The sequence below is a fragment of the Neoarius graeffei genome, chromosome 21 (genome assembly GCF_027579695.1).
Source record: "Neoarius graeffei isolate fNeoGra1 chromosome 21, fNeoGra1.pri, whole genome shotgun sequence".
NCBI lineage: Eukaryota > Metazoa > Chordata > Actinopteri > Siluriformes > Ariidae > Neoarius > Neoarius graeffei.
This window is the reverse complement of record NC_083589.1, coordinates 11,057,122-11,082,956: the sequence shown is the minus strand read 5'-3', so window position 1 is coordinate 11,082,956 and position 25,835 is coordinate 11,057,122. Positions and strand designations below refer to the sequence as shown.

Below are 25,835 nucleotides of genomic sequence, written 5' to 3'. Positions count from 1 at the left end.
TAGCAATTGAAATACATTCAAATGGTCATTCGTGATATATGTGGGTTTGAATGTGGGCACGGGAGAATGCGCTATAAAGTTTGAATTGAATCAGGGCTTGGAATGTTATCTAAAGTTGAGACAAAGGACCTCGTGACAAAGAACGGAGGGGGGAAGGGTCACCATGTGTTTCTTTGTAGAACAAAAGAGTTAGCTTTGGTTTGCTAGCTAAGGTGTGTTGTGAGGCCTATGGCCTAAACAAAAGGATAGTGTGGGATGCTAACTAAGGTGTGTTTTGTATGTGTGTGTGACCACGTGGTGAGGCCTTATGGTCCCTGGAGACAATACAATTAGCCCTGGATGCTAATGAGACAAAAGAATTAGCCGTAGGCTACGGTAGTGACATACTCAGAATGCTCGCCTGTCTGCCGCAGAACGGTAGGGGCCCTCGCGGTAAGCTGCGGTAAGGGTGCAGTTACAACTTGCAGCCATGGGGCAGCATAACACTGAAGTAAGCTTTGTCAGTGGCCGCCAAAACATGTGCGCCCGCCATCTCTCCCTCTCCTTTCGTTGATAATCGGCAATTTGGTGATAGCAAATTACCTCTATTGCTAACTAATAACAGAGACAATTGAACGCATACGAGTTGATAATTGCACGCCACAAACTTGAGCAGATGCGCCAATTTCTCCTCTCACCTCCTTTCCTCCATGCAGCTGTTAAAAAAAAAATTGCAATTGCACAGTTTGTTTGGCATGCCCCGTCACTTAATTTTTTGTACAGACACTGCTGTTGTTTTGTAGGTGAAGACAGTTCATCTGGTTATGTTAGTTATTAATAAATATCCCAACTTAATTTATAACATTAATATTCTAGCGCATGCCGATTCAGCTGATAACGAGATCATTAAACTGCACAGTATTCTCTAGCACACTTCCAGGATTTAAGTTAGAGAGGTGAAGTGGCTGTGCGTGATTTCGGTATTTAAAATAAATGTTGTTTGTATAAACGTAGTTCGGGAGGAAGCCTGCGGAGTGATTGACAGCTGTCATTACCTGCTCCCGCCTTCCCGGAGATTTAATCCCTCCTGCTCCTTTCACCTGTCATGCGCGAAGGCTTCTCGAATTGTCCCACCACCTCCCCCTTCTCCTCCATTTCACTAGAGCACCCAGCTGCAATTCCTCTATAGGGGTTGTGTGAAGCGGATCTCATCCTATATGATCTCCGCTGAAAGCATCCAGGTACCGAGGCCAGCTGACATGCCAAACATGCTTACTGTACACCAAGCACTCAAGGGCGAACTAGTGAAACTTGGTTTATAATTTACGCTATTTTACGCATCTAATGACAAAAGTTAAGATAGGCTACTAAACTGTTGGGACGAAGGCTGAGCATTTTTGCACAAGTGGAATTTAAACACATAGCCTAGTTATCATGCAGTGACGTTTCATTTAATTTCTCAGCATTCCAGCTTAATGCGCGGCAGAAATGACACTGCATGAAAAGTGGGATTTACGGGAGCAAACGGGACTGTAGATTTCTGTGGAATTTCAGGTTTATGACAATTTACAGCAATTTGCAGGCAACACTGAAAACTGCCGTGAATTGTCGGAAATGGATGTGTAACTTGCTTTGGCAGTTGTCCCCCATGACCCCCCTTCCCCTAAGCCTAGGGAAGGCTATACAAATGCAAATCAGGATAGCAGGGGGAGTTCCCAGGTAACATTTTACTAAAAGGTATTAACTTAATTGTAAGAATTGTAGAATTGTAAGCTTTTTAAAACTGAGTTGCTGCACACAAGTCAAGTCAAGAAGGTTTATTGTCATTTAAGCCATACATAGTACACAGTGAGATGAAAAACTTTTACTAGTACTAAAAATAACAAAGACATGAATGCAACAATAATGTGTTTCAACAGTGTACTGTGAAAGTAGCAGCCAAGGGTATATGTCTATCAATAATAGCAATAGTACAAAACCTGTATATTGCTGGAATATTGATGGAAAAGGCAGTGAGGGAATTAACACAGAGAACATTTCCAAGTATCCACACAAACTGTTTGATGCACAGAAGAAGCGATATGATGGCGTTATCAGAAATCTTGAAGGCTGATTGCCATGACAAAAGCATCATGGCCAGAAATTTCATCAAGTCTTCTGGTTTTTCACTTCTGGACTGATCACTTCCATGCCCCTCTCCATCTTGTATGTCTGGACAGGCTTCACTCTGCTCCTCAGCAAGGCTTTCCCCCTCTTCAGTCACATACTCATCCTATGCAAATGTAAAACACACATTTAAATTCATATCCATGCAATAAATTACAATGCATGCAAATGCCCACATTCGACACCTCAAACGACCATACTCAGTGCATGAATATGTCCATGTCAGAGTGAATAGGCCATCATTAGCATGGCCATTTTAGTATGAGACCAGTCAAATGACCACAGTCAGTGCAAGAATATGTCCATGGCAGAGTGAATAGGCACCGTTCGAACTATGGGGGTACTCGGGGTATCCGAGATCCCCTGAAACAGACATGAGATCCTTTGAAAACATGATTTGGGAAATGTTGGGGGGGTCTCTAAAATATTGGCAAAATGATGTTTATTGAGGGCGGCATGGTGGTGTAGTGGTTAGCGCTGTCGCCTCACAGCAAGAAGGTCCTGGGTTCGAGCCCCGGGGCCGGCGAGGGCCTTTCTGTGTGGAGTTTGCATGTTCTCCCCGTGTCCGCGTGGGTTTCCTCCGGGTGCTCCGGTTTCCCCCACAGTCCAAAGACATGCAGGTTAGGTTAACTGGTGACTCTAAATTGACCGTAGGTGTGAATGTGAGTGTGAATGGTTGTCTGTGTCTATGTGTCAGCCCTGCGATGACCTGGCGATTTGTCCAGGGTGTACCCCGCCTTTCGCCCGTAGTCAGCTGGGATAGGCTCCAGCTTGCCTGCGACCCTGTAGAAGGATAAAGCGGCTAGAGATAATGAGATGAGATGTTTATTGACATAGCAATTGTGTGTAACGGGAAGCATTTGCATATCCGAAGTGTTGTGTTCACATCAAAGATAAAATAAACCAATATGACAATGACTGCTGCTGCCAGGTTGGGGACACAAACTAGTAGAAAGGAAGTGTGCCAACAGTGCCAACACACTTCCTTTCTACTAGTTTGTGTCCCCAGAATTTTCCCATTGTTACCATTGGTAATGTTCCCGTTGATATCATTGTTGATGCGAGGTTGTTTTTTGAACATGCCAATGCGGACATGATTTCCCCTGATGAGTTATGACTTCAGACGCGATGCGTGTGTGGAGGTGTGGAGTCCGCGTGATATGTGCGTAAGATAGGCTTCTCATGTGTTTGGAGAGCCGCACTCTGAGACAAGCGCAAGCACAAGCACCCCCCCCCCAAGGGAAAAAAGGGACCCCCCGAAAATATCGGCATAGTTTGAACACTGTGAATAGGCCATCGTTAACATGACCATTTGAGTATGAAAAGATTGTGAAAGTATAGTTTAAAAAAATCATATGCATCTCAAACTGCTGTTAAAAGAAGCCTAATCTGTGGCCTCTGTGTTTATTTCAGGGGAATCTTGAAATTACTTATAATTGAATTATTTAATTCAGTCAGTAAGCAGGAACTTCATACTTCTATATTCAAAAATATCCAAAATGGTTTATATCACAAACATGCGAGCATGTACCATATAACAATAACCTCGCATGTGATTGGACCAGGACCAGGCGGTCATGGGCGTGGCTCATACAGTATAAACAGGTGTACCGTAGCTTACCAGGTACTGTAGTTTTCATGTGCTCCGGAACTTTCTCTTGGTTTCTGGGATTTTTGCTGCTTGGTGATCTTCAATGGCTGGACGGCGCCTCGCGTTCTACTCTCCGTCGACTCCTGTGTCTGGACGCGATGGACCTGTGTCGGGAAGTCCGCAGATCGATGAGAGAAAACTGCTGTCTGCTCTCAGTGGGTTGTCTCGTCAGATTGCAGAGCTGACTACGTTCGTAACCGACAGATTCAACTCTATGGACGACAGATTCAACACCATGGAAGACAGATTGACTGCTTTGGAGGGATGTAACTTTGGGGAAAACGCAAACTCCAGGAAGAAAAGACGGGTGCAGAGTCCCATGATTGCGGTAAGAATTTGTCCGGTGTCTGCTAGCTAAGCTAAATAGCCTAAAAGTAAGCATAGCAGCTAGCCCAAGCTAAAAGTAGCCAGTAGCTAGCTATGAGGGACAAGTGACTTAAAAACGTTGTTTTGTTTTTTTCATAGGAAACAGTACGCCGTCTTCACAACTCGGAGACAAACACTAGGCGATAAGAGCCGGCGCAAGGGTAAGATTTAAAGAATATGCTTTCATTCTGTATGAGATACGTTAATAGATGCAGATCCTAGCCTGATCCTAACTGTAGCCATCTTGTTTTCACAGACTAACTTTGCCTCATAACGAAGCCGTGACAAGCTATTTAGTGCGGGCTTTGTCGACAAATCCAAATCTTCATGATGCTGACAAAGACAACATTGTGTGTAAGTAACAACTATTTCACTAAATATTATGGTAGCCTATACTGTCCTTTCTCTGCTGTCTACACTTCCCTTCTTCCTTTCCCTTATTAAGCTTAGCCTACTGCTACGTTGTTAATCGTACTCTCATTTGTTTTTCTAGCTGCCTGCAAGACGTATTACGAAACCTTATGCAGGAGCTACAGATACCAGCAGCCTGATCTTTCGTTGCAGGCGGAAGCAATGAAGTAGCCGGCTCGTAGTCGCTCCAGAAGAAAGAGGGTAAGATTTTTCAGTTTTGGTCAATGTGACTTTTTTTTTCAGTGTTTTTCATGTGTTGTGTCCATACGCAGTGCATTGCTCAGTACTTATTCTCTTTATCGATCGTTTTTACAGCTGTTTGACGCGAGACGAGGTGTCCTTGCTATGGACGAGATGGATGTATGGCAGTGTGCTACCGTAGACCTGATGTCGGATGAGGAAAATGGGGTGGTGGATAGGGTGTCTGGGTGGATCGTTAAGCCTCCGCCGTCCCGTAACCCGGAGCTCAGCGAACTATTGCCGCTTTTCCACTACAAACGTGGCTGAGCCATGCCGTGCTGAGTTGGGCTGAGTCGAGCTGAGCGGGGCTGTTGGAGTTGCATTTCGACTACAACCATGCTGAACCGTGCTGGCTGGAAGTGGGTGGACACATTGGGTGGAGTTAGCGAAAGTGGGTGGACGTCACATGATGTCGTTAAGCGGCGCAAACAGTGACATCAGTGATCTTTTAAGCGGTAGTCTCACAGCCCGGATAGTAAACAATAAACATGGAGGACATGGTGTTGTTAGTGTTGCTGGTCTTGGTGCTGTGGCTTGTTGTCACCGACAACGCCAACAGATACTGGCAAGAGCGTATAGATGAGACGAGGCGCATAAGGCTTCAGAAATTCTCGTAATTCGTAATTCTCCTTCTTCCGGGTTTACAGATCTCAGCGTGCTCGCGGGGCGTGTGAGGACACTCCTCCTCACCAATCAGTGCACAGGGGAGTGTCTGCTCACGCCCCCAGCCTCACTCAGCTCGGTTTGGCTCGCTTCAGCCCCACTCCAAAACCGTGCGAGTTTTGGGGGCTAAGCAGGGCTGAAGCGAGCTGAGTCGTGCTGTTTTAAGGTAGTCGAAACGCGAGCCGTGTCGGGCTGAAGTGAGCTGAAGCGAGCTGAAGTGAGCTGAAAAAGGGTAGTGGAAAAGGGCCATATGTGCTACCAGTACGCTGCAATCAAGGCTTGAGGCAGATCCAAAGTACAGGGCAACCCACCACAGACGACTGCATGTCGGTCCGATGCTGCCTGCTCCCCACAGCTCAGAGACCGCAAGCATGCACTTCATGGAGCTGTAGGACTAAAATACGGTGCTTATTTGCTTTTGTTTAGTTTTGTATCCTGCACATCTCTCTTGCACTAGAGAATGTATAGGCAACTACTGTTTGTCTTTGACTGAATGCTGCCATTTTGTTTATTTTTTAACGTCTTGTACTTACTCTGATTTTGAAAATAAAGCTCTTGTTTGATACAACGTTCCTTGCAAATTTTCCTTCCTCAATAAATGTGTGTCATTGATAGGATAACAATGACATGAATATACAGCATCATAGCTAATCATAACCACAACAGATATATATACCATATATATATATATATATATATATATATATATATATATATATATATATATATATATATATATAGGTTGTGGTTATGATGACCCAGGGTAACCAATAGCCTAGGCCTAGTGGCATCTGCCAACCAATCACGAGTGATTTCTTTGGTTTAAAAGTAGTGTTTTCATCCAATACTGAGTGAGGAAATTCGAGGCAAGCCAGGCAATTCTCGGACCACGCGCGGTTTCGCTGCTATTCATATGCAAATAGGCTACCCATTGATGCAGCAGTTTCGTTGCTATTCATATGCAAATAGGCTACCCCGTGAGTAGAGGGGGGCCGGAGGATTTTGCGATCTGGGGCGAGTGCTCCCAAGTGCTACCTGGTGGTCGTTTGGGTACATTGCAGCTCAGTTCAAAACAGATGCGGTACGTACCGCGTCGATACCGCGTGCTTGCCGCGTCAATGCGGGCACATTGGCCTGCCCCCGACGGTAATTTCACTAGCTTATAACATTACTAAATCCACTGAAAACTTGATGAGGTCAAAATATGTGTAATAATGAAATTAAAGTGTTAGACAGGAATAAGAGAGAGAGCATGCAAAGCCTATCTATTAAACAATTGAGAGATCAAAAATAGAACAATGATGGAAACACAAAATCAGTGTGCACACTTAAACAGTTCCTGAGTTTAAATTCACACTACGTAAATAACCTAATTCCTAAGACTAGTCTTTTTGCCCAAAATGCCAAATCTGCTCCAGTACCTTGCCTCTGTGTAGGAATACAGAGAAGCTACGAAGATGCTGAATTTTACAGGAGCTTGTGAAGACTTCTGTAGAAGGCAGAGAATTCTTGATCTGAGGCTTTGTAGTTCGTGGGAAGAAAGTCCCTGATCAAATAATGTGCACAGCACTTTGTTAGAAGGAGCCAGTCACTTCTAACATTAATTAACTGCTTGGGCCGCAGTCTGTACGTACTTATAATGAATAAATGAAAACCGGTTGTAACTCAATCTGAGTTTAAAATCGCGTGATTCTAGAGTCTACCGTGGCCAAAGGTAAATGAAAGAAAACACGCTAAATCGTGGCTCTTGCAAGAAAGACGTCTTTATCTGGGTTTGCTCGGCGGAGCGAATCTCTTTGTGCCTGCAGATGGCTGGTCCAGACGGAAAAGAGGAAGAGCTGAAACGTGTTCAGTTACTTATGGCTTCAAAGAGAATGTGATGTAGGTGATCCTGCCCAGGCGTGACATAGGCCAATGTGGAAGTTGGCTGATGGGAAATGTAGTTCTTAAAGGGACTGTATCTACACCCAATTGTCCAAATCGTTTAAAAAGTCGCACAGGCTGTTAGGACTGGGACTGTTTTGGCCTCTAGAGGTCACTGTTATTTCCTTTTCTGGTCATGTTTGTTTTGGCCTCTAGAGGTCACCACTGTGTTCTGTGTTTTGTTTTTGTCTTATTGCCTGTTTTCTGCCCCGCCCTGTCCTTAATTAGTTTGTGTATTTATACCCCTGAGTTCAGTCCTCTTGTCACGGAGTCTTTGTGCTGTTATGTTTAGCTCCAGTTACCTCTGTTCCATGTTCCTTGCCTGTGTCTTTTTGGTTTTGCACATTGCTTTACTTTTTGGACTTGGTATTTACTGTTTTTGGATCTTCTGAGCGTTGGTATTTTTGCCTTTTCTTTTCTGTTTTTTTGGCTTTTTTATTTGACTTTGAACTTTTGGATATTTTATTTTCCCTTCATCTTCTGAGCATTTTTTGGATTATATTTTTTGGGACTGTAAATATTGTAAATAAACATTTTGATACTTTTCTACTTCTGTCTCACGCCTCTGCACTTGAGTCATTCCCCTGGTGGCCTAGTGGGGGTTTGCTGGATTATCACATCAGCGAACCAGGTTCGCATCCCAGCAAAACCCTAACAGAAAGACTCCGTCCTGACCGACTCAGCAGAGGCTTCTTCATCTGTCTACCCGGCCAACCTTCAGGGAATGATGGCTGTGTTAACACGCCTCGGATCCACCATGGACACTCATGGATGGACTCTCGCAAGCCAACGTGAGACCCTTGCTCACCACGAGGTACTGCTTCAGCAGATTGGGAAAACCCTGGCACAGCTGACTTCTCTGCCCCCATCTCCTCCGCCTGATTCTGCTCCTGCTCCACCATCCGCTCCTGCTCCAGTGCCTCCTGCCATGCTGCCTTCTTCACCTCGTGAACCCAGCCTTCCTGCACCACAGAGGTATGACGGCAAGCACAGTGAGTGTCGGGAGTTCCTTACCCAGTGCCAACTCACCTTTGAGCTTCAGCCTACCACCTACACTACGGATTGCCGCAAGATTGCCTTTGTGATAACCTTGTTAGCTGGTAAGGCGCGAGCCTGGGCCACTGCTATCTGGCAGAGACAGGGACCCGAGTGCTCTGATTTTCAGTTGTTTACTGAGGAGATGCTTCATGTCTTCGATCAAGCAGACATCAGTAAAGACACAGCCAGAAAGCTCATGTCCATCCGGCAAGGGGGAAGCATCGCAGACTATGCCATCTTGTTCCGGACGCTAGCAGCAGTAAGTGGATGGAATGAGACTGCCCTGGTGTCAGCCTTCCACCATGGTCTGTCTGACCCCATCAAAGATGGTCTGGCTTCTATTGGATGCCCAAGTGACCTTGAAACTCTGATCTCACATTCTACTCGTCTTGACAACAGGATGAGAGAACGCTGCCAAGTCCTGAGCCTCCCTGGCCTCCCTGCCTCTATTTGGAGCCCATCTACCTCCTCCAGTGACTGTCCAGAGCCCATGCAAGTTGGCCATACTCATCTCTCCGCAACCGAGAGGGAGCGCAGAAGGAGGGACAAGTGCTGCATCTACTGTGGCAAGCCTGATCACTTCCGAGCATCATGTCCCGAGCTCTCGGGAAAAGGACCGCCCCGTCCAGCCGAGGGAGGGTTGTGACGGGGCCTACCCTCTCTCCTGGACTCCCTGGCCAAGGAATCTACATCCCGGTCTCCATTTCCTGGGGTGAGTCTGTCCACTCTTGTCAAGCCTTGTTAGACTCAGGGGCGGCTGGAAACTTTATGGATATCCACTTCGCCCAAAGCATCAATGTCCCGACTGCGCCTCATGAAGTCCCACTGTCTGTGTCTGCCCTGGATGGCCAAGCTTTAGGTGATGGAAGAGTCACCCAAGTTACTTCTCCAGTCTTTCTCCAGTCTCAAGGTCACAAAGAAGAAATATCCCTGCACCTTATTCATTCACCTGAGTTCCCAGTTATTCTAGGCCTTCCTTGGCTTACTTGCCACAACCCTCGCATAGACTGGGTAACAAGCCAGGTTGTGGAATGGGGCCCTGCATGCCATGCCTCTTGTCTGCTCTCTAGCTCTCCTGTGTCTCCTGCCGAGCCTCCTGATCTCACCGAGTTATCTCAAGTTCCCACAGAGTACTGGGATCTCAAAGAGGTCTTCAGCAAGAGCAGGGCTGCCATTCTTCCCCCGCACCACGCCTACGACTGTGCTATCGACTTGCTCCCTGGGACTACTCCTCCTCGGGGCCGACTGTTCTCCCTCTCTCAGCCAGAACGTAAGGCCATGGAGGAATATATCAAGGAGGCCTTGGCCTCTGGGTTCATTCGACCCTCCACCTCACCTGCTGGTGCCAGCTTCTTCTTTGTTGGCAAGAAGGATGGGGGGCTCCGGCCATGTATTGATTATAGGGGCCTGAACAAAATCACCGTGCGCAACTGCTATCCCCTTCCGCTGCTGTCCAAAGCATTCGACCTGCTCCAAGGCGCCACCATCTTCACCAAGTTGGACTTACGGAACTCATACCATCTCATCCGTATCCGACAGGGAGACGAGTGGAAGACTGCCTTTAACACCCCGTCAGGGCACTACGAGTACCAGGTCATGCCCTTCGGACTCACCAATGCACCAGCTGTTTTTCAGGCCCTTATCAACGACGTCTTGAGGGATATGATTAATCAATACGTTTTCGTCTACCTCGACGACATTCTGATATTCTCCAAGACCTTACAGGAGCACCGCCACCATGTCCACCAAGTCCTCCAGAGACTTTTACAGAATAATCTGTTTGGTAAAGCCCAGAAATGCAAGTTTCATGTCCCCGAGGTCTCCTTCCTGGGATTTATCGTACGAACGGGGCAACTCCAAATGGACCCAGCCAAGACCCTGACCGTCCGGGACTGGCCTACTCCCAAGTCCGTTAAGGAGGTTCAGCGGTTCTTAGGATTCGCTAACTTCTACCGCAAGTTCATCAGGAACTTCAGCTCCATAGCAGCACCTATGTCGGACCTCACCAAAAGGACTGGTGGTTCCTATGTCTGGTCCCCTCAGGCGGAAAAGGCGTTTAATGACCTCAAACACCGCTTTTGCACGGCACCTATTCTGGTTCTCCTGGACACCTCCCAACCATTCATCGTGGAGGTGGACGCCTCAGACAGTGGTGTCGGCGCGGTGCTCTCTCAATGCTCGGAAAGGAAGCTGCACCCCTGCGCTTACTTCTCCCACCGCCTGAGCCCTGCAGAGTCCTGCTCTGATGTGGGGGATCGGGAACTGCTAGCGGTTAAACGAGCCCTTGAGGAGTGGAGGCACTGGCTGGAAGGAGCGCAACATCCATTCCTGGTGTGGACAGACCATAAGAACCTGGAGTACCTCCAGCAAGCCAAGAGGCTGAACCCACGACAGGCTAGGTGGGCTTTGTTTTTCAGCCATTTCAATTTCACCCTATCATACCACCCGGGCTCTAAGAACACCAAACCGGACGCGCTCTCCAGGCTGTTCTCACCCAACAACAGGGAGAATGAACTTGGGCCTATCATCCCTGTATCCCGGATTGTGGCTCCTGTCCACTGGGGTATTGAGGAGACCATTCAACAAGCTCAACGCCGGGACCCTGATCCTGGATTGGGGCCACTGGGCCTCCTGTACATCCCTCGTTAAGCCAGGGCCAAGGTTCTCCAGTGGGGTCACTCTTCCCCTCTCACCACCCACCCGGGAGCTCGGAGGACCCTGGACTTCCTGAAAAGACACTTCTGGTGGCCTAACATGGAGAAGGAAGTAAGGTCATTCGTCCTGTCCTGTGAGGTCTGCACCAGAACCAAAAACCCGCGACAGCATCCCCAGGGTCTCCTGCATCCTCTGTCTATTCCCCGGTGTCCCTGATCCCACGTGGTGGTCGACTTCATCACGAGTCTCCCTGAGTCTCAAGGTAACACTGTCATTTTGGTCATTGTGGACAGATTCTCCAAGGCCTGCCACTTTATACCACTGTGCAATCTCCCTTTTGCCCTTGACACTGCTAAATTGCTATTTAACCCTTTGGTGACTGACCCCTTGAAAATGGTTCCTCCAGGAACGATGACGTTTCAGTTGTCAAGACAACGGAAAAACTAAAATACAAACACAGAAAGATACGTCACAATGATCTTGTGCACAAAACAAAATGCTCTTGTATTTGTATTTGTATTTTAGTTTTTCCATTGTCTTGACAACTGAAATGTCATGGTTCCTGGAGGAACCATTTTCAAGGGGTCAGTCACCAAAGGGTTAATCATGTCTTCCGAGTCTTTGGTCTTCCACAGGACATCGTCTCTGACCGGGGGCCCCAGTTCTCCTCCCGAGTGTGGCATGGCTTCTGCAAGCTCATCGGGGCCACTGCCAGCCTCTCCTCTGGGTTCCACCCCCAGTCCAATGGCCAGACGGAGAGGCTCAACCAAGACCTGGAAACCACCCTGCAAGGCCTGGCTATGGATAACCTGACATCGTGGAGCACCTGGCTGCCATGGGCTGAGTACGCCCACAACACCCTGCAGTCATCGGCCACTAAGCTGTCGCCGTTCCAGTGCCAATTCGGGTTCCAGCCACCTCTGTTCCCGGACCAGGAGGGGGACGCTGGGGTGCCCTCGGTCAACCAATACATGAGACAGTGTCGCAAGACCTGGAGCAAGGTCAGGAGGACACTCATCCAGACCTCCAGTACCAACCAGACTCAGGCCAACCGCCATAGGAGACCTGCCCACACTTTCCACCCTGGGCAGCGGATTTGGCTGTCCACCAAGGACCTTCCGCTGAGGGTGGAGAACCGCAAGCTTGCTCCTCGCTACATTGGCCCCTTCAAGGTTGTACACAGAGTTAACCCTGTCTCCTACCGGCTCCAGTTACCACGTACGCTAAGGATTAACCCCACATTCCATGTTTCCCTGTTGCGGCCTGTACTGACGTCCACGTATGCCCCTGCCCCAGGAACCCCCCGCCCCCCCGCATCTTCCAGGGTCAGACTGTTTTCACCGTGCGCCCCCTGCTGGACTCCCGCCGGGTTCACGGGGGTCTCCAATATCTTGTGGACTGGGAGGGCTATGGCCCTGAGGAGCGCTGCTGGGTCCCAGCTCGGGACATAGTAGACAAAGAACTTTGTCAGGACTTCCATTCGGCCCATCCTGATCGTCCTGGGAACGTCAGGAGATACTCCTGGGGGGGGGTCCTGTTAGGACTGGGACTGTTTTGGCCTCTAGAGGCCACTGTTATTTCCTTTTCTGGTCATGTTTGTTTTGGCCTCTAGAGGTCACCACTGTGTTCTGTGTTTTGTTTTTGTCTTATTGCCTGTTTCCTGCCCTGCCCTGTCCTTAATTAGTTTGTGTATTTATACCCCTGAGTTCAGTCCTCTTGTCACGGAGTCTTTGTGCTGTTATGTTTAGCTCCAGTTACCTCTGTTCCGTGTTCCTTGCCTGTGTCTTTTTGGTTTTGCGCATTGCTTTTCTTTTTGGACTTTTTGGACTTGGTATTTACTGTTTTTGGATCTTCTGAGCGTTGGTATTTTTGCCTTTTCTTTTCTGGTTTTTTGGCTTTTTTATTTGACTTTGAACTTTTGGATATTTTATTTTTCCCTTCATCTTCTGAGCGTTTTTTGGATTATATTTTTTGGGACTGTAAATATTGTAAATAAACATTTTGATACTTTTCTACTTCTGTCTCACGCCTCTGCACTTGAGTCATTCCCCTGGTGGCCTAGTGGGGGTTTGCTGGATTATCACACCAGCGAACCAGGTTCGCATCCCAGCAAAACCCTAACACCAGCACCTTGTCTCCCACGTGAAAGGGGTGTGTGGGTGCTGCTGGTGGAGACAATATTGTACTATTGACCTTGGTACAAATTTTATGCAACTTATCTATAAGGGCTGCAGAATACTCATCCATATGTGTTTTCAAATCAGAGGTACCCAGAGCCGGAGTTCCCTTCTTCCAGGGGAGAGGGAAAGGTCTTCCAAAAATAATTTCGTAGGGGGAGTATCTCCCTAGGCTAGGTCTTGGTGTCATATGAATTTCAGCCAGAGTGGCTGGCAATAAGTCTACCCAATTTTTCAAACTTGTGGCCTGCATGGCCTCAGTTAGTTTGTCTTTCAATGTTCGATTAGTACGTTCTATGATACCAGAGGATTGAGGGTGGTACGGAATGTGAAAACGCCAGTTTAGTGAGAGATACTTGCAAAGGTTTTGTGTGACTTTCGAAGTAAACGGGGTACCTTTGTCTGAGTCTATGGCATCTGGAACCCTATAACGAGGTATTATTTTATTTTGCCAGAATACGAGTAACTACCTTTGTGTTTTCTCGAGAACAGGGAAAGGCTTCTACACATTTAGAGAATTTGTCCACAATCACCAGGAGATATTTAAACGGCCCACAGGGAGGCATGTGTGTGAAGTCGATTTGCCATTCTAGGAATGGAGACGTAGGTATGGGTAAACACTCGTGTTTCGCGCCTGCTTTAGAGGGGTTATTTTGTGCGCAGATGAGGCATCTCTCAAGAATTGAGTCCACCAAACTGTTTAAATTGGCTATACAAAAAAGTTTGTTCATGTCCCCCTTCACCCCCCTTCATGCATGATGTGTCACGCTGTGAAATTCGCGCACGAGGAAGGGAATAATAATAATAATAAGTTCAATTTATATAGCGCCTTTCACAAACCCAAGGATGCTTTACAAAAGAGTTACCACCAAAAAAAAAACAAAATTAGGAAGAATAGTGTGAGGTAAAGAGAAAAGTTTTCAAGTTGGCTTTGAAGGAAGAGAGTGTGGAACAGTCACGAAGCGATTGTGGTAACGAATTCCAAAGTTTAGGAGCAGCAACACTAAATGATCTGCCACCCATAGATGCCAATTTAAAATGAGGAACAGTCAGAAGTCCACAGACAGAAGATCTGAGGGAGCGGGAGGGACAGTACAAATGAATTAGCTCACAGAGATAGGAAGGAGCGAAACCATGAAGAGCTTTATAGGTTAACAGCAAGATTTTGTATTTGATCCAGGAGATAACTGGCAACCAATGCAGTTACTGTAAAACAGGAGTGATGTGAGCAATGAGATGGAAGACAAAGGCGGCCATCCTGACTGTACCATAGGCCATCAGAGGCAACATAAGCGCCTTGTAACTGCCAAAAGGCAGAGTCATTTGGAGAGGCTGAAGCCTGTAAAGAAAAAATATCTAAGTCAGGAATCAGTGAGCTGGCAAGGCAAGAGGTATTATACAGTGAAGGATCTAGGCCAGGAGACATGACACCAGAAGCAGCAGCAAGTTTTGCAATACAATCGGCAAGAGAATTACCCATGATTTCAGGTGTGTTTCCCAAGGCATGTGCCTTAGTTTTAACTATGGCGAGTGACCTAGGGAGATGACAAGAATCAATGAGATTTTGTACTAAGGTAGAGTGAGAAATGGGCTTCCCATCTGCGGCGTGGAAGCCTCAAGACTGCCAAATCCTCCCAAAATCATGAGCCACACCAAAGGCGTAATGAGAGTCTGTGTAGATTGTGACATCCTTTCCCTAAGACAAAATACAGGCATGAGTGAGAGCATACAACTCAGCTGCCTGAGCCAAAGAGAAAGGAAGAGCGTATGCCTCATGCACAATATCAGGCAGTGAACACACAGAATAACCACAGAGGAAAACACCATCTGAGGGTTTAGAACAAGAGCCAACAACAAAAAGTACTTCCCCCATCCCTAGAGGGCTGGAGGAGAGATCAGACCTGATACTAGTAGTATGTATGATTTCAGATAGACAATCATGATCAGTGTCATCCAGAGTGTCGTCCTGAGAATTAAGAAGGTGTGCGAGAGCGTGACCTACCATATCGAAAGAGAATGTGGCATGAATTTCGAGATTGTCAGTAGAACAGAGAATGGTTTCATATCCGGAGCGTCGCTGAGCAGTCATATGTTGGGTCTGTAAATTTTGCAACACCTGTTTAACTTGATGTGACAAGTGCAAAATCAGTGAGTGAGACAAAACCATTTTTTCCGCATCTAAAACCATCAGAGCACATGCGTTGACAGCCCTTAGACATGCAGGTAAGCCTTGAGCAACAGTGTCTAACATTTTGGATAAAAACGCACAAGGACACATCCCCCCCCATGCTCCTGGGCCAACACCGCAGAGGCTGTGCCTTGTTGTTCACAGGCATAGAGATGGAAGGGCTTGGAGTAATCAGGTAAACCCAGGGCCGGGGCTGAACAAAGGGCGCTTTTGAGGGAGTGATAAGCATCCACCATAGCATCAGTCCAGGTCAAAGGGTGTTGCAGTGGATCGTGATGAGAAATTGCAGAATGGAGAATTTTGTCATATAAAGAGCAGTCAGGGATCCATTGTCTGCAGTAATTGATAAGACCCAGAAAAGACATCAGTGCATGTTTAGTTGCAGGGCGTTTTGTGTCTAGAATCACCCACACCCGATCAGATGACAGCTTACGACAACCTTGTGAATGTTCAAACCCCAAATACTTAACAGTGTCCATGCAATATTGCAGCTTGGTCCTGGAAACCTTAAAACCCTTGTGCGCCAGATGTTGGAGCAGGCGTAAGGAGGCGTCTTGGCAGATTTCTGGTGACTCAGCAGATACCAGAAGATTGTCTGCGTACTGCAGGACCACAGAGCCCTGGGGGAGGGAGAGGTCACAGAGTGCGTCACGAACTATGGCTGAGAAAACAGCAGGAGAGTCAATGAAACCTTGAGGCAAACATGTCCAAGTATACTGTCTCCCCCGTGCATGAAGGCAAACAAAGGCTGTGTGTGTTCTTCAACAGGAACACTGAAAAAGGCAAAACAGAGATCAATAACAGAAAAACAGCAATGATGAGCAGGAACCTGTGACATTACAGAGGAAACGTCAGGTACAATAGGTGCAACAGGGACAATCAGTTCATTAATCTTGCGTAAATCCTGCATAAAACGCCAGGTACCATCAGGTTTAGGTACTGGATTGACAGGTGTATTGTACGAGCTGGTACACGGTCTCACCATGCCTTGCTCGAGAAGAGACTGTAGGATGACATCAATCCCCTTAGCTTCGGAGAGAGGGTACTGCTTAACATAAACAGGAAGCAAATGTTTAAGCTTAGCTTCATAAGGCACACAGTGAACCAGGCCAACCTCGTCCTTGTGTTCAGCCCAGAGGGAGGAGGGGAGGGCACTCAAAGGATCTGTAGAAGGGAAGATAACAGTGTTTACAGAAGCAGTGCAAACAGCAGAGATATTTGTGACAGTCATACATGAAGATAGATGAGCCAAGTCGGGAGGCAGAAAGTCAGGGGTGCAAATAATCATTTTGGATCCCTGAAACAAAATGGATAAATGTAACAGACTCATTAGGTCCCACCCCATTAGATTAAAGGGACACTGTGGCATAAACACAAAAGAGTGATGTGTACGAAGTGCTGTGTTGGCGGGTCAGGTTACCAATAACAGAGGAGTGCAAGGGGAGGAGAAGGGGACCCCATCAATTCCCACAGAGCGAACGGTTTTGTTAGAGAGAGGGCCCTCGTAGGATTTTCCCACAGAGGACATCGTAGCACCAGTGTCAATTAGAAAAGGAAGCACCTGTCCATCTATAGCTAATTCTACAACAGGCAAATCATTGGCTAGATAAGAGTCGAAAGAACAATGTAGCATTACGGGGTCACAGCTCTGTAGGCAGCTCTAAGGTTGATATGGGCCTGTGGGGCATTGCTGCACAAAAGGATTTGCCGTAGGGGCAGCCGGTGGTGGCTGCTGAAGATTAGGAGGAGGAAGGGGAAACATATCAGAAGATTGAGGGTCAGGGGGTTAAGGGGAAACATATGCTGCGAATTGGCTTCATCCGTCTTTTTCTTTCTACGCTCATGTTGCCAATGTCCTTCTTTGCCACAATAGTGGCACGCTCCAGGGCGTACCCTGCCTTGTGGGCGGATGCTCGAATTCTGATTCTTTTGTCATCTATTCATGTTTCCACGGGGCTGTGAGTAGCCACCAGCCATAGAGAGGCAGGCTACCTGCTTACTATCCAGAATGCCATCTCCCTCCATAATTCTAATTCTTTCCCCTAGGGTTTTTATTATCATATTACTATGGTCACTTAAATGATATTTCAGAACCTTCTGTATATCAGGACGACAATTGTTCAAAAATGTCGAAGTAAAGAGCAGATTGGCTTGCTGCTGATCTAATTGCATGTTTCCCAGACAAGTCCACGTCTCGCTAAAACACGTCAGAAACTTTGAAGTGAGTTCAGCCTTCTCCTGTTTACAATTAGTAACCTGTGAAAGATCACGGTTAGCCTGCTGTCGTGAGAGCAGATAACGTGTCAATTGTGCCTTTAATTCCTCCATAGCTTTACTGGTATCCTTCCAGTAGAACTTAAACTCATTCTTTGTGGTGGTTTTGCCATCTCCTTCTATCTTAGTTTTAACTACTTTGTATTCATCATTTTTAGGATCTAGACATGCCACTGCAGCTATTAATGCAGTTTCATCATAACTGTCGCCTAGAACGGCATGAAGAATAAAATGGTAATCTGCTCCGACCAGCTGGCAGTGTCGCGACATTTTTACGAGCATGTCTACAAAGTTAAGTGGTTTGTCTAATGAAGGCAACATTTTAATAATATCTTTTAGGTATGATGCTGAAGGCAGAGTGATCTTAAGTCCTCTTCCCTTCTGAACCCATACACAAGCGGCATTCACGGGGGGAGGCGGCGGTGGAAGGGAACCTCTATCTGGTCCCACATCATCATCGTTATTATCATCAGAGTCGTCGTCTGTATTAGAATCGTCAGTCTCGTTTTTTAGTAACAGCGTATTTGAGCTTAAAGAGGGTTTTTATCCACTTTGGGTTTCTTAGGTTTAGCACCTGTCTCAAGAGATACAGGTGCGCTGGGACTTAACTCCGGATATAGTTTTGTGACCGGTGTGTATGCAGGAATGTTATTTGATCCCTCATACATCAGCGGGAGAGCGGAGACTGTAGGTGGTGTAACAATAACAGATTTAGACAAAACGGGTTTTGCTTTATCTTCAGGCTTAGGGCATGGTACTAATTTCTTTTGCTTTTTAGTTTCTTTAATTCCGTGAAAATCGTCCCATATTGATTTCATTCTGACCCATTCTAAATAGCCTTTTGTCATATGATCATAATCCCATTCTGGGTTGCCAAATCCCTCGTATATCTGTCTATGTGCCGAAGCAAGGTACTTTGATTTAAAAGTTCTGGCATGAGGATAAATCAAAAACTGAGGCTGGGATTCTGTCCAGCCGGCCAAATTGTCTAACCACGGATTGGTGTATAATTCTAAATCACAGCGGTTCATCCAATCCCATGGAGTTTCTTCAGGATCGGGTCTGAGTACCTTAGTACAATTTCCCCCCATGGTGGCATGAAGGGACCGTCTCGAGATTAATTATTCTCTGTTAACTCACACAGACACGTGCACTCTAATCGTCCCATGACAACCATTCACGGGGATACACAAATCATTCCATGGCAACTCACACACGGAGATAACTGGGTTTTCGGATACTACCAACCAGGCGGAAGTCCCTTAAAAAATAAAAAGAGATTTATCTTACCTGATTGATGGTAATCCCAGACGAGCCCCCAAATTGATAGGTTAGAGATTCAACCGTCTCTTCACCTCTTGCCCCCCAGCCGGAGCGATTACCCTCTTGAGATCAGTGCCTCCGTGCCACCTCAGAATTCTGGGGCGAGAACTGTGAAGAACAGACAGGGACCCAGAGAGTAGTTTCACCGTCTTTAATTCACAGCTTCGCCGAAGATAGAAAATCCACAGAAACTTTTATATATGTTGTTTATCTCTCTGAAGGCAGAGTGTGTGTGTGTCTGTGTGAATATGCAGCTGTGGGGGTGTGTGGGGGTGTATGACATCAGACTATGACATCAGCTATGTGTGTGTGTGTGTGTGTGTGTGTGTGTGTGTGTGTGTGTGTAAATGACATCAGCTGTGTGTGTGTTGATATCTGTGACTGGGTCAGTAAACCTTGGTCTGAGCAGGTCACATCTTAATTACATCAATATGTATGTGTGTGTGAGTGAAACCTTGGATCAATCATGAGCATAATGTTCTTACACATTTCATATCAGCAGATTATGCACAACTTAATCTCTAGAACACAGACCAATACGTCCTTACGACAGTAATGGAATTTTTAAACAAAAGATGATAGCAATGTTCAGACAGAATGCTCAAAAAATATCAATATTATGTCCCAAGCAATATGTCATTACGACAGTACTGTGTCTAGCTGAGACAGAAGGTCACAGAAGAAATTAATGCCTTCTTGGTCAAGTTAAACAGAAATAGTTTAAAATAGTAAAGGATCTAAAAGCTAAAGGATGAAAAGCTAAAATATTAAAATCATAAATTCTTAACAACAAGACTGCTTCAATCAGACAGACTGGGACTTATTTGAACACCAGGAGCTGGAGATATTCACAGGAACGGTACTGGACTATATCAAGTTCTGCATCGGGAATGTGACAGTGGACAAAAACATCTGGGTTTTCCCAAACCAGAAACCCTGGATGACCAGCCAGGTCTGCTCACTCCTCAGGGCCCGTGACGCTGCCTTCAGGTCAGGTGACAGAGCTCTGTACAGAGCTGCTCGAGCTGACCTGAAAAGAGGAATTAAAAAAGCCAAGGCGGACCATAAGATGAGTATAGAGTCCCACCTGTCCAGCAACAACACACAGGAGGTGTGGCGGGGTATGCAAGACATCAAAAACTTTAGAGGCTGTGATGCTTCAACAGGAGACCTGAGTGCGCCACTGGCAGAGGAGCTAAATTGCTTCTTTGCTCGCTTTGAAACATCCCAGCAGCACTCATCTGCTCCAGCCCTGCCCCCACCCCCACCCAGTTCCTGCACCACTCCATTCACTGTACAGGAGCATGATGCCAGATGGATGCTCCTGGCAGTGAACCCCAAGAAAGCTACTGGCCGAGATGGAGTACCTGGCAAGGTGCTCAGAGCGTGCACCCATCAGCTTGCCCTCACCTTCACCAAGATCTTCAACCTCTCCCTGGCTCAGGCAGTCATCCTGCCCTGCCTAAAATCAGCAACAATAATCCCAGTGCTGAAGAAGTCTCCCATCACCAGCCTGAATAATTACCGTCTTGTGGCCCTCACCCCGGTGATCATGAACTGCTTCGAGAGACTAGTTCTTCAGTACATCAAGGACTACCTCCCCCCAGACTTCGACCCCCACCAGTTCACATATCGTGCGAACAGATCCACAGAGGACGCCATTGCCGTAGCTCTCCACTCTGCACTGAACCACCTGGAGCAGTGCCAGAGCTATGTCCGGATGCTCTTTGTGGATTACAGTTCAGCCTTTAACACAATAATCCCGGACATCCTCATCAGAAAACTGGACACTCTTGGCCTCCCCCATCTCACATGTGCCTGGATAAAGGACTTTCTCACCAACCAGCCCCAGACTGTGAGACTTGGCCCCCACTTCTCCACCCACATGTTGAGCACCGGCTCTCCACAGGGCTGTGTGCTGAGCCCCCTCCTGTACTGCCTCTACACCCATGACTGCAGTTCAACCCACAACAACAACCTCATCGTCAAGTTTGCTGATGACACCACTGTGGTCAGACTCATCTTGAAGGGAGAAGAGGCAGCCTACAGAGAGGAGGTCCTGAAGTTGGCAGCCTAGTGTTTGGAGAATAACCTTGCTCTGAACACCAAGAAAACCAAAGAGATCATCGTTGACTTCAGGAAGCACATCACTGACCTAGCCCCCCCTTCATATCAACGGCGAGTGTGTGGAGAGGGTCCACACCTTCCGGTTTCTCAGCGTTCTCATCTCCGCTGACATGTCCTGGACAAAGAACATCACGGCAGTCATCAAGAAGGCTCAGCAGCGGCTACACTTCCTGAGAGTCCTCAGGAAGTACAACCTAGACTCCAACCTGCTGCTGACCTTCTACCGCTCATCCATTGAGAGCCTGCTGATGTACTGTATCACAGTATGGTATGGCAGCTGCATTGCTGCAGACAGGGAGAGGCTCCAGAAAGTAGTAAAGGCAGCACAGAAGATCATCGGCTGCCCTCTCCCCTCCCTGATGGACATTTACACCTCCCGCTGCCTCAGCAGAGCTAAGAACATTGCCAAGGACAGCTCCCTCCCTGGATTTGATCTGTTTGACCTGTTGCCCTCAGAGGTACTACAGGTGCATCAAGACAAAAACAAATAGATTCAAAAACAGCTTCTTTCCAAAAGCCATAACCACCCTGAACTCGAATATGCACTGACTTTATAGTCTAACCCCCCCAGCCCCCGGACTCTCCCTGTGCAATACTTATAATGTGCAATACCCGGACTCTCCCTGTGCAATACTTATAATCTGCAATACTTATAATGTGCAATACCCCACTCCATAATGTGGAACACAACATTGTACATAGCACCCCCTTGTTTTGCACTATATTCTTTGTTCTGTGTTTATATTGCATATTTTTATGCTGTTTGCACTGTGATTGGAGTTGCTTTTAATCTCATTGTACATGTGTATAGTGACAATAAAGGCATTCTAATTCTAATTTGATTTATGATGATTGTATTTTGATTCAAAGCCAATCATGTAGATTTTCAGTAATGAGTAAATGAAGTTGATTCAATTAAAAGTAATATGATTTATGATCATAATTACAGTAAATAAATAAAATACGATAAAGATATTGAGATTGCTTATACTGAAAGGTTGTTTTTTGCTAAATCACAGGCCTATTCAAAAAGTGTATTATTTCTAATTCCAGTGCCTGCAGCATTATCATATATTGCAGTGAGTGAGCCAAGGCCATGCTAATGTTGAATTAAGCAATTGTTCATTCTGGAGTGTTTTGCATGCTAATGTAATACATTTTATCAAGTTATTCTGAATTGGGTATTATTACAACACAATTTCTACAGCTGCAATGTGCATAATTTTTTTAAAAATCCTATGTTGTGGTAGACTGGCCAAGGCCATGATTGTACCCTATTGAGTGTTGTGCTCATTTGCACCTGCAGCCTGTATCAATCTTTATTTTGTACTGATTGGCTGCAATCATTTTGAATCATGTATTGTACGCTCTGAATGCTGTATTCATGAAGTATTACTTCATATCATATGTTTTGATTCTCTCTCAATGGACCATTCATACTGAAAAATTTGGCATGGTTTATACAAAATATGAGAAGCGTGAGATGTACTGCCCAATAGAAAATGTTGAAGTGATATGACGTGACAGGTTAACCAATGAGATTATTTGTATACACTGTGTTACTGTATAAAATAAGAACTTTGTGATTTTGAGTCAGTTCACTCTGCAGACTGAACTTGGCTTTTATTAATTGATTTAATAAAAGTCTAAACTTTTCTACAACCTCTTTGACTCTGAATCATTTTTGCTTGGGAAAGTTTAAGTTTTGAGAGTTTCTATGACACCAACAGCTCAGAAACATCTGCCAAAGGTGGGGGCTGGCAGGGGAGAGTGGTGCTGAAGATGCAGTCAACCTCGTGGTGCTGGAGCAGTTCATCACCCAGCTACCAGATGAGATGGCAGAATGGGTCCAATGCCATCATCCAGGGTCGCTAGAAGAGGTGGTCCAACTGGCAGAGGGCCACTTGGCCATATATCTGTGTGGCAGTGGGGGCATGGTCAAGCATCGGTCTGTGACCGGAGGACGGAGTCAGGGAAGGTAAGTGGCAGAATCACTGCGCCTGATGTGAATTAATGTGTTTGTGTGTCTTCCCCAGTGACCATGCCCTATTTAAGGAGGAAGAGCGAGAGCAGAGGGAGCTCTTCCCCGAACCAGACGCCAGTTGTGTGTGTGTCTGTCTGTGGACAAGTTGCTAAGTGTTCACTGAAAAGTGAGAAAATAAAACGGTTTACCAATCTGAACTCTGTCCTGCCGTCTTCTGTGCTCCACCCATATGTACGAACTGCCACAGTGGTGCTGAAACCCGGAAAAGTAATTTGGAGTGCAGAAACAGACCAGCCCCATGGAGTCCTCCCCATTCACCGACCTGGTCCACGCCCTCGCCATGGCCCAGCAAAGCCAGCACCAGGCGCTAGTCGCCCTCCGAAAGGAGCAGGAACAGCGGTTCAAGGCCCTGGTGTTGGCTCAGCAAGAAGATCGTCAGGCGTTCCGGCACCTCCTTGCATCGGCGGGGTCTACCAACTCCCCACCGCGGGCCCATCCCCCCTCACCCTAACAAAGATGGGCCCGCAGGACGACCCCGAGGCATTCCTCACGCTCTTTGAGCAAGTCGCAGAGTCCTCGGGGTGGCCGATGGAACAGCGCGTGGCGCGCCTCATCCCCTTGCTAATGGGAGAGGCGCAGCTGGCCGCGCTACAGCTCCCCACCGACCGCCAGCTGGCCTATGCGGACCTTCGCCGGGCCATCCTCCAGAGTGTGGGGCGCACCCCCGAGCAGCAACGTCAGCGCTTCTGCGCTTTGCGCTTGGAGGAAGTCGGCCAGCTGTTCACGTTTGGCCAGCAACTCCGGGACGCCTGCTGGCGGTGGTTGAGGGCCGACAACCGCAATGCCGAGGGGATCATTGACCAGGTGGTACTGGAACAATTCATCGCACGCTTACCAGCGAGAACCGTGGAGTGGGTCCACTGCCACCGCCTGGCATCGCTGGATCAGCCAATCGAGCTGGCGGAGGACCATTTGGCGGCTGTCCCGACAGAAGGACAGCAGACGGCCTCTTATCTCTCTCTCTCCCCCCCCTCCTGTGTCTCATCCTCGCCCCATTCCCCCACAGTGGAGGCGGGGACCGGCGCCACCCCAGCCGGCCCACCGCACCCGCGGTCCCCTCCCGTTTCTCCCTTCTGTGTCTGTCTCTTCCCTCCCTCAGGTGAGTGAGCCCCAGAACACCAGTGTGGAGAGGAAGCCCGGGCCGGTTTGCTGGCGCTGCGGGGAGCCGGGCCACCTCCAACAGCAGTGCACGGTAATAAAGGTGGGCGCGGTGGTTCGGATCCCCGACACGCCAGGAGCCGCCCTCGATTGGGCCGGAGCATATCGCATACCAGTGAGTATCCAAGGGGATACATATCAGGCATTGATGGATTCTGATTGTAATCAGACTTCAATCCACCAAAACCTGGTGCAAGACGAGGCATTGGGGGGAGCACAATTGGTGAAAGTGTTGTGTGTGCACGGGGATGTTCACAACTACCCTTTAGTGTCGGTCCACATTTTTTTTCGAGGGGAAAAATTTATAGTAAAGGCGGTGGTTAATCCTCGCCTTACCCACTCGATAATTTTGGGGACAGATTGGCCGGGATTTGGGGAATTAATGAATCATCTAGTGAAGAGTGGGTCCTGCCATAGTTTAATAAGGGGAGGTCCTGGTGTCGCATTGACAGGAGCAGCTGTCACAGAGCCGTCTACGTTATCTCCGCATCAAAGTGAGGAGCCGTCGGCTCCTCCTCTCTCTATTGGGGAATCCCTCGCGGATTTTCCATTAGAGCAGTCATGAGACTCGACTCTGCGGCATGCATTTGACCAAGTGAGAGTAATCGATGGTCAAATGCTCCAGCCAAACACCACCCCGTCCTTCCCCTACTTCGCGGTTATGAAGGATAGATTATACCGAGTGATGCAGGACACTCAGACCAAAGAGTGAGTCACGCAGCTTTTGATTCCAAAAAGCCGCCGGGAATTGGTATTCCAGGCGGCTCACTTTAATTCCATGGCTGGACACTTAGGACAGGATAAAATATGTAGGTGCATTTGGTAATTATTAAGTGATCTCATTAAATCGGGCGGCACGGTGGTATAGTGGTTAGCACTGTCGCCTCACAGCAAGAAGGTTCAGGTTCGAGCCCCATGGCTGGCGAGGGCCTTTCTGTGCGGAGTTTGCATGTTCTCCCCGTGTCCGCGTGGGTTTCCTCCGGGTGCTCCGGTTTCCCCCACAGTCCAAAGACATGCAGGTTAGGTTAACTGGTGACTCTAAATTGACCGTAGGTGTGAATGTGAGTGTGAATGGTTGTCTGTGTCTATGTGTCAGCCCTGTGATGACCTGGCGACTTGTCCAGGGTGTACCCCGCCTTTCGCCCGTAGTCAGCTGGGATAGGCTCCAGCTTGCCTGCGACCCTGTAGAACAGGATAAAGTGGCTAGAGATAATGAGATGAGATCTCATTAAATCAGTCTCATATTAAATTTGAAGGTTAATAATTAAAATGAATCAATCCCATTGAATCGTTTAATTTGACTCATTTGAATTGAATAGTAGTCTCATTGAATTGTTTGAAGTGAATCACTCAAGTGAATCATTTAGTGAATCATTTAGTGAATCGTTCAGTGAATCATTTAGTGAATCATACCATTAATCCTGGTGCTTAATAATAAATTACCAAACAGCT

At 47.2% G+C, this 25,835-nt stretch overlaps 1 long non-coding RNA gene across 1 annotated transcript; it reads right to left on the bottom strand.

The window, feature by feature from the left end:
* Window positions 1-1,789: 1,789 nt before the first annotated feature.
* LOC132870017 (uncharacterized) lies at window positions 1,790-19,086 on the bottom strand. The gene is made up of 3 exons (XR_009651041.1): window positions 19,022-19,086; window positions 3,767-4,008; window positions 1,790-2,251 (listed from the first exon to the last, which is right to left on the bottom strand). It is a non-coding gene; the product is annotated as an uncharacterized LOC132870017 (long non-coding RNA).
* Between the last annotated feature and the right edge of the window lie 6,749 nt (window positions 19,087-25,835).